The sequence below is a fragment of the Salvia splendens genome, chromosome 12 (assembly GCF_004379255.2).
Source record: "Salvia splendens isolate huo1 chromosome 12, SspV2, whole genome shotgun sequence".
NCBI classification, from domain to species: domain Eukaryota; kingdom Viridiplantae; phylum Streptophyta; class Magnoliopsida; order Lamiales; family Lamiaceae; genus Salvia; species Salvia splendens.
Window position 1 is genome coordinate 17,141,067 of NC_056043.1, and position 18,654 is coordinate 17,159,720.

General features: G+C 33.7%; 1 long non-coding RNA gene across 1 annotated transcript; it reads left to right on the forward strand.

The window, feature by feature from the left end:
• Positions 1–376: 376 nt before the first annotated feature.
• LOC121758013 lies at positions 377–2,651 on the forward strand. Its single transcript, XR_006041303.1, has 4 exons — positions 377–458; positions 538–601; positions 1,850–1,911; positions 2,372–2,651. It is a non-coding gene; the product is annotated as an uncharacterized LOC121758013 (long non-coding RNA).
• Positions 2,652–18,654: the final 16,003 nt, after the last annotated feature.

Here is an 18,654-nt window from a genome sequence, read left to right on the forward strand (position 1 = left end):
GTCTAGTTCGTTTGAGCTTGCTCCGTTAGGCTATAGGGCTATGTTGAGATTGTGCTTGACGCCTAGTTCGTTTGAGCTTGCTCCGTTAGGCTATAGAGCTATGTTGAGATTATGCTTGATGCCTAGTTTGTGAGTTCGCTCCATTAGGCTATAGGGCTATGATAAACGAATTCGGGTCTGAGTAGGGCAGCAAACCCTATCAGGTTGTGTACACAAGTGGGATCGGGAGCCGTCCTTGCAAGTCGGCCGGTCTCGTGGGCGAATAGTGTGGCCACACTTTCGTCGCACTATGGTAAGAGGATGTGAATGATTGATTGATTGATGACCTCCACTCCTAAAATCTCTCCAACAACCAAATAAATCAATATCCATCAGTCTAATATCCCACATTCACGTCTTTCACATCCAAGTAAAATCTGTGAGAAAAACCTACTACAGTTTTCTCCTCTTCCGTCAAGGTAATTTCTTCTCCTTCCATTGAATACGAAAATCTCCAACACTTGTTGATTCCATAACCAAAAATCTCAAACATCACAGTGTAAAAGAGAAACTGGGAGAGCTGTGATTACCTTCTGTGGTGCAAACTTTCTTCTTCCCAAAGGTATCCCTTTTTTTTCAATTCCATATTATAGTTCCATACACTCACGATAGTCCACCAGATGGAATTTTTGAAACAGTGGAATGATTCTTCTTGATAAAGTTTCAATCTTTAGTACTAGTGAAAATTGCCCTCTTACTTTCCCCTTCAATCTAAATTCTTAAAATTTCCTTGCCTGCCCAAAAATATTTGAATCAAACGTATTAGAAAAAATTGAAATAAAAGGTTTAAAATTTGGGGAAAAGGGGGGAGAGAGGTACGAAATTGGTGCTTCTGTGAAGAAATTTTGACAATGAGCTCGATGTTTTGGTGAACTGTGGAAGAATGGCAGTAGAGAGAGATGGAGGAAGAACAGAGAGGGATTTGAGGTAGAGAGAGATGTCGTGATGGTTGGCAGTAAATTAAGTTACAACCCTTTTCTTTTCTTTTTTTGTATTCTTTAACGGGTTTAAAGCAGGGAGTATATTAAAGTTACAGATTCTTATTCTTTTTGACCAATTAAGTTTGGATAATTAAACGTGTGGTGGCAGGAAATATTTTAGCTACTGCTTCTTTTTTTTCTTTAGTTTAAATGTTAGGTATTTTATTAATGCTTTTGTTGGGCCATGATATGCAATTGGCTATGGGCTAATTAGAATTTAATTGAGAAAAGGGATGCATGTGGGAGTATAGTTTAAATAGTACTATTTCTCTCTTTCCCTTTTTATAGTGTAGGTACGTATGTGTTTGGATGAGAACATTATTTTAAAATTCTTTTAGTAGATATTATTCATCATGAGATGGAAGGGCAGTACGTGTCTTCTTTTTTTTTGTTTTTTTAAATATCTATTTTAGATTTACTCTTGTGTTTTCAAAATCAGTGAGGAGTTAGGGGTTATGCTAGTGCATATACATGTTGTGAAGGGAGTACATGTATGGTGACTGGGAGCATTTTTTTAGCTACTGACTTTTTCTTCATTGTTTGTTTAACTGGAGGCTGAACTAGTTTATATATTAATTGAGTTATGGTATTGGAATTGAATCTTTTGGCCTATTACAGATTAGTAAAAATTGAAAGAAATGAGTATTGGTTAGGACCGCTATATTTAATTTGTTTGCTAATTCCAGATCCGTTGTTGGACTGAGGGTTAATATATGAAGTTTCACTATATGTGAACAAGGATAAATTGAGCACACACTTAGGATGCATGCATTTTTTTTATTATTATTTCGCAAAGTCTGATTTTTTGCATATCATGTTATTTCGAAAAGGGTGAGCTTGTGCACGTTGTTTGCGGTGGGAACAGAAAGTGATTGAGGAGTAAGCGTTTGAGGTGGGCTTTCTTTTTAAATAAGGACTATGTCCTAAATACTCTTTATGTGAAAGGAGGTGGAAAGTGTTTGTCTTGCCATGTTTTGTTTTTGAATGAACCTATCTGAAGTGGCTATGCCATGTATGTTAAATCGAATTCGGGTCCCAGTAGGGCCGCAAACCCTGCTCGGACTAGTGTACACCCCGTAGATCGTGTGCTATCTCTTTGGAGTTGGCCGGTCTAGTGACTTGGTTCGTGGCCACGTTCCTTGTCATGTATGTTCAGATATGGTGATTATGAATGTGGATGGAAAATGGTCGGCCGACCGAACTTGTGAAATTTATGTTTTTGGTGTACTTGGGTTTCTTTTAATTAAAACCCCCAAGATCACTTGTTTATGGCTTGACAAACTATGTTTTGGCATGTGTCCACTGAGTGCATCAAGTACTCAGCCATACATATTGTTTTTCTTAATGTGCAGATTGAGCGGCGATGGACGTGGAGGATGTTGAGCAGAGTTCATGGATTGTTTTGTCATGATTAATAATTGTTGGATTTGTCGTGTCTTCATACTCGGCATTTTCTGTGTCTTGAACGCTTCCGCTAAGAGTCCTTTTCTTTAGAATTGTTTATTCGTGCAGAGTCTAACTCGTTTGAAAATTGTTTACTGTCCACTGTTTATTTCCTTAGAGTTGGTATTATTGTTAGGAAAATATTATGACGTTTTCAAGGTTAATTCAGTTATTAAGATTTTGGTCAAATGCGTATGTTTTTCCCCTTTCTTCCCCGCTTCTTTAATCCTCCCCCAGTCACGATCAACCTTGTTTTCTATCCTTAGAAAATACGAGCGTGACATAAATATTACTATTTCAGAGAAATAAAATAAAATGACACATGCTATAATTTAAAATCAGTAAACTAAATAATAATATTTTATAAAATAGATTTGTTAAGAATAAGTAATGTTTATACACTAATAAAGTTTACTACTTTTATCAAGTGTGTTATTGTATATGTTTATAACAAATTTACAATTTTAGACCCATATAATAATATTGTTACGGACATACTAAAATGGTAAACCAAAACTCCTAATAATGAACAGAGAGAGTAATAATTTTTTTTGTCTTAATTTTTATATTATATTGTTCCTAATTTCATTTAATAGATTTTTCAATCTAAAATCAATATTTTAAAAATATCTTAATCTGTGCATCGCACATGTGTAATACTAGTGTAAAATAAATTGTGAGATAGTGCTCAAAGTCGCTCTCATTTTATTTTACCAAAATATTATACACATGATTAATATAGTAAATAATTGAATGCTCAATAATTATTATGCATTTAATGCCCAACATTTGTGCAAAGTGTGCGTTACTTGAATTACAATGAGGCTGTCATTTAATTTTTTTTAAATTTAATATTAACCTATTTGTCGGATTTGTGGATTTTAATATCAGGGAAGTTATAAGGATTATAAATTCAAATTGTTAGTGGAGAAAGTGGAAGGTTTTGAAAGAGTCTCCTATAATTCTATTTTTGGACTATAAATATAGGAGATTTGATTGTTTATAATCCACTCACTCAGCTATATGTTTTTCATTACTCTATAACGATATTAACATGAATCAGTTTCTATATGATGTTTTTCCCCTTTGTCTATTACTATTAAAGTTTGTTTTGAGCCATCATATCGCTCTCTCAACTGTTTTGTGTTTGGAGATTTTTTTCTTTAGTTTACTAATCGCTATTTCTATCAGTTTATGCATTCAATTTTCTATTATTTTTATGTTAATATATTTGTTGTTGTTGAGGACAAGAAAGAAAAGAAGGTGATGAAGAGAAAAGAAAAGGTTTGAGATATTTGTGTTTGATATAGCCTAAACATTGATTTTGCTACATTATCTTTTGTAAAAACACTACTTCGGCTCCAATAAATAATATCATTGGGTGAATAGATGCTTGGATGAATGCAAGCAAGATTTTTTTTTGTTTACCGTTCACATAGCTCTATTGTAAAACATTTTCTTGATATAAGCATATCAATGGATTTACAGCCAAGATTCAGGTAAAAAAACATCTACTATCAGTAAGGATTATCAAGTAGGCCGACCCAGTGTAAGACATCGAATACAGATCTAAAACCCCCAAAATAGAATAAGCGATCAATAATGTAAAATTGAACTAGGACGAAGAGAGAATTTTATTGATATTTGTCTCATTTGTTGGTCATGATGAGTAGTATATTTTAAAGTTAAGGGTTTAGGATTTAGGTTTCAAGGTTTGGGTTTTAAGAGAATAGGGTCACTATATTGCAATGAAATGAAGCTTGACTAGGAAGTGTCTTACCAGTGCAATCTTAAATTATAGCTTTTGATAAACAATATCTTAAATCTCATTAGGAGAAGTGGTAATCATACATTCTTTAGGTTTTTTGTTTTGTGTGATGTTTAAATGCTATAGAATGTCTTCAAGCTATAATGTTCATTTTCATGATTGCTATTATAGCTTGAACTTTTGGGCCTTGGAGATGATGGAGATGATGGGAGTGATGTGGAGAATGCGAGGGTTGCTACTAGGTTTTCTTTTACTCCCTTCTGGAGATAGTAAAATAAGGTTTTCACACAAAAATATCTAATGTTATTTTGTCTATCTAATTTTTCTATAAGTCTATATCTATACATATATAAAAGACGAGTTATGGCCAAGGCTATAATAGTTCTTTTTTTTACCAATCACTCCATTGTTTTCATGCAAAGAAAACACCTAAAGCAACGAAATGATGAAAGGAAGCAAAGAAGAAGAAGATAATAAACTATCACATTTGTTTTCACACATATACATAAATCATGAATTTGGAGATTAAGGATGAAAATAATAATTTTTTCATATCTTACGAACTATTGTTCTAATGTTTATATGTATATGTTTTTTATTTGTATTGTACATTATTTTATCTTTTTTATGACGATATCATTGTCATCATTATACTTTTTAGTTGTAGTATTGAAGTATGTAATTAATAAATATTTTCATGTTGGTTTAATTTTAAAATTTATAACAATTTTATATCTATAATTGTTTACCATATTGTTATTATAGAGTACTATATACTTTTTTAAAAATCTTATTTAATTATGTTATTTTTTTATTTTATTTAGTTTATTCGCAATGTCTAATTACTAAAACAAAATTCTATTTTCAATGCCATTTAAAGTCTGTAAGAAATAATTTAATGATGCTGAAATTATTTTATATATTATATCATTGTTTTTATTTTTAATGCCATTGGAACGCATTTTAAACAACGTAGTATGGAAGAGTCTTAAAATTTGTGACAATAAAGAATAATAGACATTTTGTTTACTCAAATGTATTATTGTCTATGTATTTATACTTATAATTTTAGATCCATTTAATGATATGGCTTCTTATTTTAAATAAATATTTCATATTTTGAGAAAAATAAAATGGGTCGTGCATAGCACGGTTGGAGAAAATAACAAGATTGCCAATATAAATTTTGTAATAAATTTTGAAAAATGAAAAAGTTTCTATTTATTTATGTAGTAATTAGAGAAATGAAATCTTTGATTAATTTAATATTATGTCCGTGTTCTGTTTTCCTTTATAATTTTTTTAGTATTATTGGGTTAAATGTGTGATAATGTTGATATAATCCATCACTAATGTTTCATCACAATCATGTAGATCAATTCCCCACATCAAATTACATGTAACAGTATGCAAAGAAATTACATGTACCAGTATGGCGTGAGTAGTGGAAGGTGATCATGGGAGTCCTTTGGCTTTTCACTAAGTAACCTTCATTGTCTTAATTTTGTGGTTTTGTAGTGTACATTATTTTATCTTTTTTATGACGATATCATTGTCATCATTATACTTTTTAGTTGTAGTATTGAAGTATGTAATTAATAAATATTTTCATGTTGGTTTAATTTTAAAATTTATAACAATTTTATATCTATAATTGTTTACCATATTGTTATTATAGAGTACTATATACTTTTTTAAAAATCTTATTTAATTATGTTATTTTTTATTTTATTTAGTTTATTCGCAATGTCTAATTACTAAAACAAAATTCTATTTTCAATGCCATTTAAAGTCTGTAAGAAATAATTTAATGATGCTGAAATTATTTTATATATTATATCATTGTTTTTATTTTTAATGCCATTGGAACTCATTTTAAACAACGTAGTATGGAAGAGTCTTAAAATTTGTGACAATAAAGAATAATAGACATTTTGTTTACTCAAATGTATTATTGTCTATGTATTTATACTTATAATTTTAGATCCATTTAATGATATGGCTTCTTATTTTAAATAAATATTTCATATTTTGAGAAAAATAAAATGGGTCGTGCATAGCACGGTTGGAGAAAATAACAAGATTTCCAATATAAATTTTGTAATAAATTTTGAAAAATGAAAAGGTTTCTATTTATTTATGTAGTAATTAGAGAAATGAAATCTTTGATTAATTTAATATTATGTCCGTGTTCTGTTTTCCTTTATAATTTTTTTTAGTATTATTGGGTTAAATGTGTGATAATGTTGATATAATCCATCACTAATGTTTCATCACAATCATGTAGATCAATTCCCCACATCAAATTACATGTAACAGTATGCAAAGAAATTACATGTACCAGTATGGCGTGAGTAGTGGAAGGTGATCATGGGAGTCCTTTGGCTTTTCACTAAGTAACCTTCATTGTCTTAATTTGTGGTTTTGTAGTGTGTTAATTTCTTGACCTTCCATGTCCTTATTTTGTGGCTATAAAAAGCATTGAGTTGTGGATGGATTACCCACCAACAAAAGTATTCTCTTTTATCTCTCAATCTCTCTACATTTTAGTGTGTATTTGTCGCGACGGCACTTCCTAAGGATAGAAAGCACGGTGGATCGCAACTAGTGGGGGAATTAAGAAGCGGGAAAGAAGGGGTAGCAATCAAGGAAGTACGACATATAGATCAAAAGACGAAATTCCATTATCAAATAAAAGTTTCAAATCACGAAGTAACATAGTGTGAATGACATAGTTCAACAACTTAAAGAAAAAGTAAATAATCTTAAGACTTAGAGTAGCGGAAGCAATTGAGAGTTTGACTACTACTATGTATAAGGACACAATAGTAACCGGAACATTTATTGAATAAAAATCTTGTCTCATTGCTCAACATCCTCCGCCTCCCGTCCTCGCTCAACCTGCACATAGGGAAAACATATGCAGGGGCTGAGTACTTGATGCACCCAGTGAACTCATGCCCGAAATACATTTATCGTTTAAGTTATGTCAAGTCATCATTGAGTGAAACTCGGGTTTTACTTTAAAAGGCAAAGAAACACTAAAATCATTCCTTAAAATAGTGTCCGCGCAGACAAACATCATCCTCCATCATATACCATATCTGAACCATCATGTGAAACGAGAATGTGGCCACAAACTCGATCACTGGACCGGCCGACCTAGAGGACGGCTCACGATCCCCATCAGTGCACTAGCCTAAGTAGGGCTTAGCCCCTACTTAGACCCGAATTCGTTAACCATCAAAGTCTAGTAGAACTTTATTCTAGTATACAAATCAGATAGGCAATTCAAAAACATAAAATACGGCATGACATAATATTTAAAACCACCCTTATTTCACCATAAACATATCATTTCAAATAAAAGAGATTAAGTAATAAAGCCCACCTCAAAAGCTTAGAGTTTTCCTTAGTAGCTTCTCGTTCCGACCTTAGCGGCTGTGCGAACCACCTTTTCAGAAAATACATAAAGTACCCATCAAATCTCGGTAACGAAGATATTTAGAATGCATGCACTCTAAGTAAAATCTTTTAATTCGTTTTCTCGGTTTTTCGTGCATTTTTTATTATTCGGCTCGTTCTTTCCTCCGTTGGCTCCTCGTATTTTCCATGACGTCGAAAAAAAAATTCTAAAATTTAATCAAGCACATAATTAATTTGTCGCAATTATTTCTCTTCGTAAATATTTTTTTTACTTCGCACTTAGGGTAGTATTATCCGCCTTTCGAAATATTCCGGGATTTAATTAAATAATTTCCCGCGGTTTAATTTAATTGACGGCCCAAAGTTTTATTTACTTAGCCCACCTTATTCCTCCAATTAAATTTAGGAAGCCCCAAATAAAATTAAAGAGGCCCAACTAAAATAGCCTCCCAACAAAAACAAGGCCCACAAAAAAAAGAACAAAAGAGGCTCAACTATCACTCTACCCTCTCCACACCTCTCTCTCCCTATCTTTCTCTTCCTTCTCTCTCTCTCTCGCCGACGTAAACCAGCGGATTTCATCCAAATCCGTTGGTGTCTCTTCAATTCCTTCCACGCCGCCGTTCCTCCGTCACTACTGTCGCCGTCCGTTGCTGCTGGTGCCGGCTTCTCCAACAAATCCCGTCGCCTTTCAACTCAACTCCGACAAGCTCCACTTCAGTCGGCCGCTCGCCGTCGGTAACACGAGGCCGCTGCTGCAGGGAAGACGCGACATGAAACTATTAAATTATTTAATCCTTAATAAGACATGAAAAATAAATTCAAATTATTTCCTTGTTCAAGATTAGGAAGAGATATTTTATTATTTAATGTATTCATACATATCTATCCTTATTTGGATCTTAGATATATAAATATCAGGAAACTATTAAATTATTCTTATCCATATCATCTAGGAATCAAAATAATATTATTTATTTCCATAAATATAGAAAATAATAAAAATATTCCTTAAATCTAGATTAATATTAGGAAACTATTAAATTATTCTCATCCATATCATCTAGGAATCAAAATAATATTATTTATTTCCATAGATATAGATAATAATAAAAATATTCTTAAATCTAGGCAAATCTTCCTTGAAGATTTTATTTCCATTAAATAATAATATTTTAATGATATCTTTTAATTAAATAATTAAATAATCATTAAAATAATCCTTCATCGTTATCTCATCGTACGAGGTTCGCACGAACGATGAACGACGAAGATTCGGTGAGTTCGTCGTCGGAACATGACGCACGCAGCGTCTCGGCCACCGGTGCGCAGGTGGCGCGCCAGCGTCTCGGCCCGTCGAGCCATTGGGTGTCACCGCGACTCAGCCAGCGGCGAGCGCCCGTCTCGGTCTTTCCGCCTAGGGATGGAGTTCCCTCGCGTCTCGGTGTCTCGGCCGATTCTCTGTCGAACCGCCGCACCACGCCAGCATCCATGTCGGTCTTGACGCGGGTGTGTCTGGGGCGTGCGATCTCGGCCTGCGACGCGCACGAGCCCTCGCTCGTCCGTGCGTCGCCCTGTGATCGAGAGTCCCCGGCTCCCACTGTTTCGACATCCCTACCTCGATCGCGCGTGGTTCGATCCGTCTCGGCGCAAGCGCCGACAGATTGCACGTCTTGTACGATCGAGCAATTCAAGTTCTTTGATTCGAGAGTTCTTGAGTTCATCATGCATAATAAATTAAACAAAACACCAAGAACATGCTTCGCAATCAAATTGGACATGCATACATGAATTTCGCGAAATTTAAATCCAAATAATCAGAGCCAAAGGCTGGCTCTGATACCAATTGAAGGGGTTGGCAGCGGAAGCGTGCAGAAATATTTGATCACATGAATTTGATCTATTTAGCAGATTATTCAGACAAATTCTATTCGTGCAATTATCACATGTATCATGCTCATAACTTGAATTAAAACATGCTTTAGCATATAAAATCCCTAAAACATGCTTACTACGGAATTATCCAATTTACCTCGTTGATTCAATCAAGAATCGATGATGGCTTGCTCCGTCTCCACGTGAAGATCTTCAATACAAGACCTCAGATCTTCTGACTGGTGTCCCGGACTATACGCTGATATTTGTGTGGGCAAATCTCACCAACGTACTAGGAATCGAATAATGGAAGACATAAACTGCTCACAGAGGAGGCACAAATTTCGAACTCTCTCTCTAGAGAGGACGGAATTTTTATGTAAAAGTTGTTTTCTGTCTCCTTTATTCTCCTATTTATATTAAGTCACAAATTGGGCCCAGTCAGTGATCTAAGGAAGAATTGGATCAGGCCTCACCCAATTAGCTTTTTACTAATTAAATTGAACACACAATTTAATATAAGCTTATATTGGAATATTACAAGTAGCCACTACAGAAGTAATATTGCACTGCCTTTCCAAATCCAAAATTACAAGTATTCCGGGTTTCATTTATTTGCGTTCAATTCATTTCCCGCGCTTAAGATAGAAACATCCATTAATTAATTAATGTCTGCTACATATTTAATCTCCAAGAATGGACTTAGCAAGAAACTCTTATTTATTATTCATAGAGTAATCAAACTCCAACTAGCTAGGTTCCGAATAATAAAACCTTGTTTCGAGTTCCTCTTGTGGATGTTATCAAACGAGACTCTCCTCGCGCACGATTCAACGTAATAGCAATCCTAGCACCGCTAGATAATGATCACCACTACCCAATATACCTGGATCGTTGGGTTACGAAAAACCCGCACCTTTGGTAAGTCAAAGTAGTAGATACTCAATATCGTATGCTCAATGCTAACGTACATTGATTAAAAAATTATTATCAAGACCTCGTCTTTCAGTAGATAGCATAAAGACTCGTCTTGCTGTTAGATCCATTCAGTGCTATACCACACCAACATCATCTTATTTCAATAAGGCTTAGAAATAATCGGACTGACATTGCAACCTTTCACGATAGGTAGTCTAGGCCTATCTGGGTTGTGAAATTCTTCTTTTTCTTTGTTCAGAACTGACCGTGATACCTTAAAGTGGACGACGCCCACAACCGGTCTACTAGAACAAAGACTTAGACTTTGTTACGTTCTTACACATTTAAATATGCAATAAACAACCATTAAATGTAAAACATAACAACATTATGACAAAAATAATCTGTTTTATTCATTGGAAAATAACAAGTAGAGTTTTACAGTATCCACTCACTCGAAAGGTGATTTCTATAATATACAAAACCCTAACAAGACAAACATCATCCTCCATCATATACCATATCTGAACCATCATGTGAAACGAGAATGTGGCCACAAACTCGATCACTGGACCGGCCGACCTAGAGGATGGCTCACGATCCCCATCAGTGCACTAGCCTAAGTAGGGCTTAGCCCCTAGTTAGACCCGAATTCGTTAACCATCAAAGTCTAGTAGAACTTTATTCTAGTAGACAAATCAGATAGGCAATTCAAAAACATAAAATACGGCATGACATAATATTTAAAACCACCCTTATTTCACCATAAACATATCATTTCAAATAAAAGAGATTAAGTAATAAAGCCCACCTCAAAAGCTTAGAGTTTTCCTTAGTAGCTTCTCGTTCCGACCTTAGCGGCTGTGCGAACCACCTTTTCAGAAAATACATAAAGTACCCATCAAATCTCGGTAACGAAGATATTTAGAATGCATGCACACTAAGTAAAATCTTTTAATTCGTTTTCTCGGTTTTTCATGCGTTTTCGATTATTCGGCGGCCGCCCAAGGCGTCGCGTGCGACGCCGGTCGATCGCTTACGCTCGTTCTTTCCTCCGTTGGCTCCTCGTATTTTCCATGACGTCGAAAAAAAAAATTTCTAAAATTTAATCAAGCACATATTTAATTTATCGCAATTATTTCTCTTCGTAAATATTTTTTTACTTCGCACTTAGGGTAGTATTATCCGCCTTTCGAAATATTCCGGGATTTAATTAAATATTTTCCCGCGGTTTAATCTAATTGACGGCCGAAAATTTTATTTACTTAGCCCACCTTATTCCTCCAATTAAATTTAGGAAGCCCCAAATAAAATTAAAGAGGCCCAACTAAATAGCTCCCCAATAAAAACAAGACCCACAAAAAAAAAGAACAAAAGAGGCCCAACTATCACTCTACCCTCTCCACACCTCTCTCTCTCTCTCCCTATCTTTCTCTTCCTTCTCTCTCTATCTCGCCAACGTAAACCAGCGGATTTCATCCAAATCCGCCGGTGTCTCTTCAATTCCTTCCACGCCGCCGTTCCTCCGTCACTACTGTCGCCGTCCGTTGCTGCTGGTGCTGGCTTCTCCAACGAATCTCATCGCCTTTCAACTCAACTCCGACAAGCTCCACTTCAGCCGACCGCTCGCCGTCGGCAACACGAGGCCACTGCTGGAGGGAAGACGTGACGCCACCGCTGTCTCGCCGGGAAGACGCGACGCTACTACCATTTCGTCGGGAAGACGTGACGCTGATGTTGCCATCGAGCTCCTCTGCTCTAGTCGGCTTCACCAGCCACCGCTGACGTCTACAGCGAGCCGTCGGTGGTCGGACAGCCCAGAGGCGTCCCCACCGCCGACCCGAAAAAGCCCCGATTCCCTCCGGGCAGCCCCGTACTTATCCCGAACGTCCCGCAAGGTATGTTTTTATTACCAAGTTATGTTCTTTTGGACTTTCGATTACATACAGCGAGTGTTCGATTAAGTTGATTGTTAAATTGTTGGAATTACTTGTGGAAGGTGAATTGTGAAATGATGTAGGAAATATATATGTACTAAAAATTCATGTTTTGGGGATTGAAAAGAGATTATACCTGAAGAAGGATTGAACTTGGTGGTGGAGGAGCAAGAATGATAGAAGTTCCTACTTCCTTCTCTTTCGGCTCTCACTATATCTCTCGGCCCTCTCTCTCAATTTTTTTTTCTTTCTTGAAATGTTGAAGTAGAAAAGTAGAGGAAAGATGAATGAACATAAGTTATAACATGGGTGACTCTTGATTTTGTAGAATTAATTGTGGGAGGTGGAAGGTGAAGAAGTTGGAGATTGGAGGGTCTCCACTTGAAGAGGGCGTCGGCCATGAGGGAGAGGAAGAAGAAGAAAAGCTTCTTGGGCTTGCTCCCATTTGTTTGGAAAGAATTGGGCTCCTAATTAATTAATTGAGAAAGATAGGAAGAGAGAGAGGTGTGGAGAGGGTAGAGTGATAGTTGGGCCTCTTTTGTTCTTTTTTTTTTGTGGGCCTTGTTTTTATTGGGAGGCTATTTTAGTTGGGACTCTTTAATTTTATTTGGGGCTTCCTAAATTTAATTGGAGGAATAATGTGGGCTAAGTAAATAAAACTTTGGGCCGTCAATTAAATTAAACTGCGGAAAATTGTTTAATTAAATCCCGGAATATTTCGAAAGGCGGATAATACTACCCTAAGTGCGAAGTAAAAAAAATATTTACGAAGAGAAATAATTGCGATAAATTAATTATGTGCTTAATTAAATTTTAGAATATTTTTTTCGACGTCATGGAAAATACGAAGAGCCAACGGAGGAAAGAACGAGCGTAAGCGGCCGACCGGCGTCGCACGCGACGCCTTGGGCGGCCGCCAAATAATCGAAAATGCACGAAAAACTGAGAAAATGAATTTAAAGATTTTACTTAGAGTGCATGCATTCTAAATATCTTCGTTACCGAGATTTGATGGGTACTTTATGTATTTTCTGAAAAGGTGGTTCGCACAGCCGCTAAGGTCGGAACGAGAAGCTACTAAGGAAAACTCTAAGCTTTTGAGGTGGGCTTTATTACTTAATCTCTTTTATTTGAAATGATATGTTTATGGTGAAATAAGTGTGGTTTTAAATATTATGTCATGTCGTATTTTATGTTTTTGAATTGCCTATCTGATTTGTGTACTAGAATAAAGTTCTACTAGACTTTGATGGTTAACGAATTCGGGTCTAAGTAGGGGCTAAGCCAGACTTAGGCTAGTGCACTGATGGGGATCGTGAGCCGTCCTCTAGGTTGGCCGGTCCAGTGATCGAGTTTGTGGCCACATTCTCGTTTCACATGATGGTTCAGATATGGTATATGATGGAGGATGATGTTTGTCTGCGTGGAGACTATTTTAAGGAATGATTTTAGTGTTTCTCGGCCTTTTAAAGTAAAACCCGAGTTTTACTCAATGATGGCTTGACATAACTTAAACGATAAATGTATTTCGGGCATGAGTTCACTGGGTGCATCAAGTACTCAGCCCCTGCTTATGTTTTCCCTATGTGCAGGTTGAGCGAGGACGGGAGGCGGAGGATGTTGAGCAATGAGCCAAGATTTTTATTCAATAAATGTTCCGATTACTACTGTGTCCTCATACATAGTAGTAGTCAAACTCTCAATTGCTTCTGTTACTCTAAGTCTTAAGATTATTTACTTTTTCTTTAAGTTGTTGAACTATGTCATTCACACTATGTTACTTCGTGATTTGAAACTTTGTTTTGATAATGGAATTTCATCTTTTGATCTATATGTCGTACTTCCTTGATTGCTACCCCTTCTTCCCCGCTTCTTAATTCCCCCACTAGTCGCGATCCACCGTGCTTTCTATCCTTAGGAAGTGCGGTCGTGACAGTATTTCAGAAGCATTGTATTGCTAGATTTTCGGAGCTCAATCAATTTTGTCGATGCCTAGCGGGTTTGAGGTGTTACTATATGCTAAGAGAGTTTTATCTTTGAAACAATACGTCAATTCGAGCACAGTAGCCGCGACACAATTTGTCTTGCGGAAAGAGGGATTTCCCGACTCGACTAATCATAGCTCGGTTTGTTTTATTATTTTCATTGTGATTTCTGTTCCACTTATTATAGTTTTTTTTTCTTTGATTGTAATAGCTAGAATGACGCCTATATGATTTTATCTCAAATATGACTCTTACTGTTGGACGGACTGACAAAATGTGACTCTTATTATTGGACGGAGTGAGTATTATTTATCACAATAAATAATACTAATTTATGTAAATGTTGCTTTAAACTAATATTTTATTTTTATTATAATTCAACCTTTACAAAATTGATATATATATATATATATATTCTTTAATTTAATTTCATGTTTATTATAAAAACAACATTAGTGTGTCGTAATATTTGTGAATTTACTTATTTTTCATTATTTTGTATAAGGCAAAATTGTTGTTGCATATATGCGGGGCTGGCCTAAATATATTGAGAGAATTTCGAAGCAATTGGGCCGGACCTCGGATGTTTAGGCATACTTATTAGGTTTCATTTTTGCCACATCTATTCTATTCCTCATAAAAACAAAACATAATAACAATATACACAAATATAATCCAGCATTTTAAGTTATGTTCATTACAACACATATCGAAAGTTTGAAACCATCTTTTAGTCATATTCATATTTTATGTCATATAGAGCATATGACGTCTGTATAAGTGAGAATATAGATTTTTTCAGATTTACAAATTCACTTATATAGAATTGGTTGCCTACTAATTCAACAATAATCCTTCAATTTTGTTTTTTTAGGCCTAGAAAAATTCCTACTTTGTTATTGAATTCATCAAGTTAAATAAGATGTAAATAAGTAAATAAATTGATATATAGATAATGAGTCGGAGAGAATTTTCTATAAATGAAAATGAAATATTTTTATTTGTGTCTGGATAAAAAAATGGTATCTTTATTTTTATGGAATGGATGAAATATTAAATATTTTAGTTGAATAAATATAAGATGAAAATTAAAAAATTAGATATTTGTGTTCTCATTTAGCTTACAAAAAGAAGTATTGTAATCTATACATATATAAAGGTTGAGTTTTGGCCATATTTTGATATATTTAAAAGTTATGGGATAAATTTGAATATTTATAAAATACTATGTAGTAATAGTTATAGAGTGGAATTTGTATGTGGCCGTTATAGTTATAATTTCGTCCCTTTATGTTTATGAAATTATATTAATGTGGCTGTTACAACTGTGGTTGACCCTTCTTATTAGTTTGACAACGTGTTATGCTGTTAGAATGTACTACATTAGATTACTCCATAGAATGTAACTCTCATCATCTCATGAATATTTATTTAAATATTTTAATTAGCACTTTGGGAGCATTCAACAAATTTGTAACCTCTATTCTATTAATTTTATCATTTATGATATTTTAATTCTATGATCTCTTATATCCTAATTTTGTGCCTATAAAAGGCATGGAGTTGTAGATGAATTACACATCAACAAAAACATTCTCATTCTCTCTCAAGCTCTCAACATTTTATTGTATATTTTAGGAACATTGTATTGCTCAATTTTTGGAACTCCATCATGTTCATCGATCCCTAGCGGGTTTGAGATGTTATATCCATTAGGAGGAAGTCGTTTCATCTTTGAGGATAATACGTCAATTCGAGAGCACTAACCGTGATGTAATTTGTCTTGCGGAAAGATGATTTTTCGACCAGACTTATAGTTCGGCTTATTTTATAATTTTCATTGTAATTTCCATTTCATTTATTGTTGTCTTTTTCTTTATTACAATAGTTAGAGTACCGCATGTATATGGTTCGAGAATTTTTATCCTAATATTTTTTACAATTCTTAGAGATAGAAGAATTGTAACATCCTTAACTCGAAACATGCATAATATTTATCTTCATCTTTACACAATTTATTATTTTTGTATATTTATATTGTCACTTGCGCTATAATTATATTAAGTGGTGTCAACAAAAATAATATTTTATCACTTATGATGAATTAATAAGTGGTGCATAATATGTATAATCGAGTTGATTAAACAATTAGTTGTTCAAACAAAATAAAATAGTCTACTACCAAATTTTGGTTTACTAATAATATTATTGTTGAAATTAGGATTTAGCACTGAATTATTATGGGATACAACTGATTTTATATAGAGAATCTAATTATCTTATCTATAGGTGATCATGCTGAATAAAATATATTATATTAAATATATTTTACAAAAAGAATATTTGCATTATTGAGAATTGTAAAGTATTATAAAAATATTATAATATAAGCATTTATGGAATAAGCATTTAAGCTTTTGATATATTGATAAATTATTATACATATGTCGTCAGTTACTAGCTATGAGAGATATGATATCATTAAATTGTGAAATTGGTGCATTACTCATTCATTTGAAGTAACGGAAACTGTTGCCCATCCCATTTTCTGAAAGTTATTATACATATAATTGTTTATATTATTGCATTCTTAACTATATTAAACATTTAACATCTAAAACTCCTAATTTTGTTTCCATTTTCACGACCGAAATAGTTGTAAAGTTTTTAAATTTCTTTATCATAAATGGAGGAAATTGAAAGGTTTTAGAATAGCCCCCGCCCCACCCACCCCCACCCCACAACCATCATCATATTTATTTGTTTGGACAATAAATACATGACAATTGATAGAATTCACTCAACCTGCTATTTTCTACAAAAAAAAATTGCTTGATTTTAGGTATTCTTCTAAATCTTCTACATATTGTTTTTGCTTTTAATAGTATATATTTATACATTGTTATTAGTTCAAGAATGATTGACAAAAAACGAAAAATAATAAAATGTTATACAATGTGTATTAAATAAGCAATTTTTGAAATAATATTTCACTCAAATAAAAATAAACTAACGGGTACTGATAAATTTTAGTTATAAAGAGCAATAATTTTGGAACACTTATTAAAAGTCTTGGTTGAGTTTTTAACAACACAGTATATAGTTTTTGTATTTTTATTTGTTTATGAATTAATTAAAATTAATTCATTTTTGTTAGTATTGGCTTGTGATGGATAAATGTTTTCTTCAAAATAGCATTATTTCATACTCCAATTTTTATATTTTATTTCTAATTTTCCTTTTTTGTAAGTATTAAAATACTTCTATTTTTTTAATAAATACTATACACTATAATCAAGATATGAAAAAAGAAAAGAACAAAATAATGCAATTCAAAACATTACATTTTTATAACTTTTGTCCATAATTGCATCGACTAAATTAAAAGTGTATTTCTTTAATAAATGGACAATATAAATATATAATCTACACGATTCTTACTTTTTAACATTATGAATTCTTTAATAAAAATTGAAAAAAATAAAAAGGTTTTAAAGGAAAATAACATAGATGCTATTGGCATATCAAATCTTAAACATTAAAATTGATGATGGTCAATTTATTTAAGGCAATTCTTCAGTTACAAATTTATAGCCAAGCTTCAGGTAAAAAAACCTCTACTACCAGTAACGATTATCAAGTAGGCCGACTCAGTCTAAGGTATTGAATACAGATATAAAACCCCAAAAATAGAATATGTGATCAACAAGGTAAAATTGAACTGGGTCGGAGGGAGTTTTTTATTGATATTTGGTTCATTTGTTGGTCATGATGAGTATATATTAAAGTTAAGGGTTTAGAATTTAGGTTTCAGGGTTTAGGTTTTTATAGTATAAGATCACTATATTGCAATGAAATGAAGCTCGACTAGGAAGTGTCTCACCAGTGCAATCTTAAATTATAGTTTTTGATAAGATTATCTTAATTATTTTACATTTCATATGCTACAAAGTTGGGGATTTTAAACATTAAAATTGATGATGTTCAATTTATTTAAGACAATTCTTCTGTTACAATTTACAGCCAAGCTTTAGGTAAAAAAAAACATCTACTACCAGTAAGGATTATCAAGTAGGCCGACTCAATCTAAGGTATTGAATACAAATCTAAAACCCCCAAAATAGAATAAGTGATCAACAAAGTAAAATTGAACTGGGACGGAGGGAGATTTTTATTGATATTTGGTTCATTTGTTGGTCATGATGAGTATATTTTAAAGTTTAGGGTTTAGAATTTAGGTTTCAGGGTATAGGTTTTTAGAGTATAGGGTCACTATATTGCAA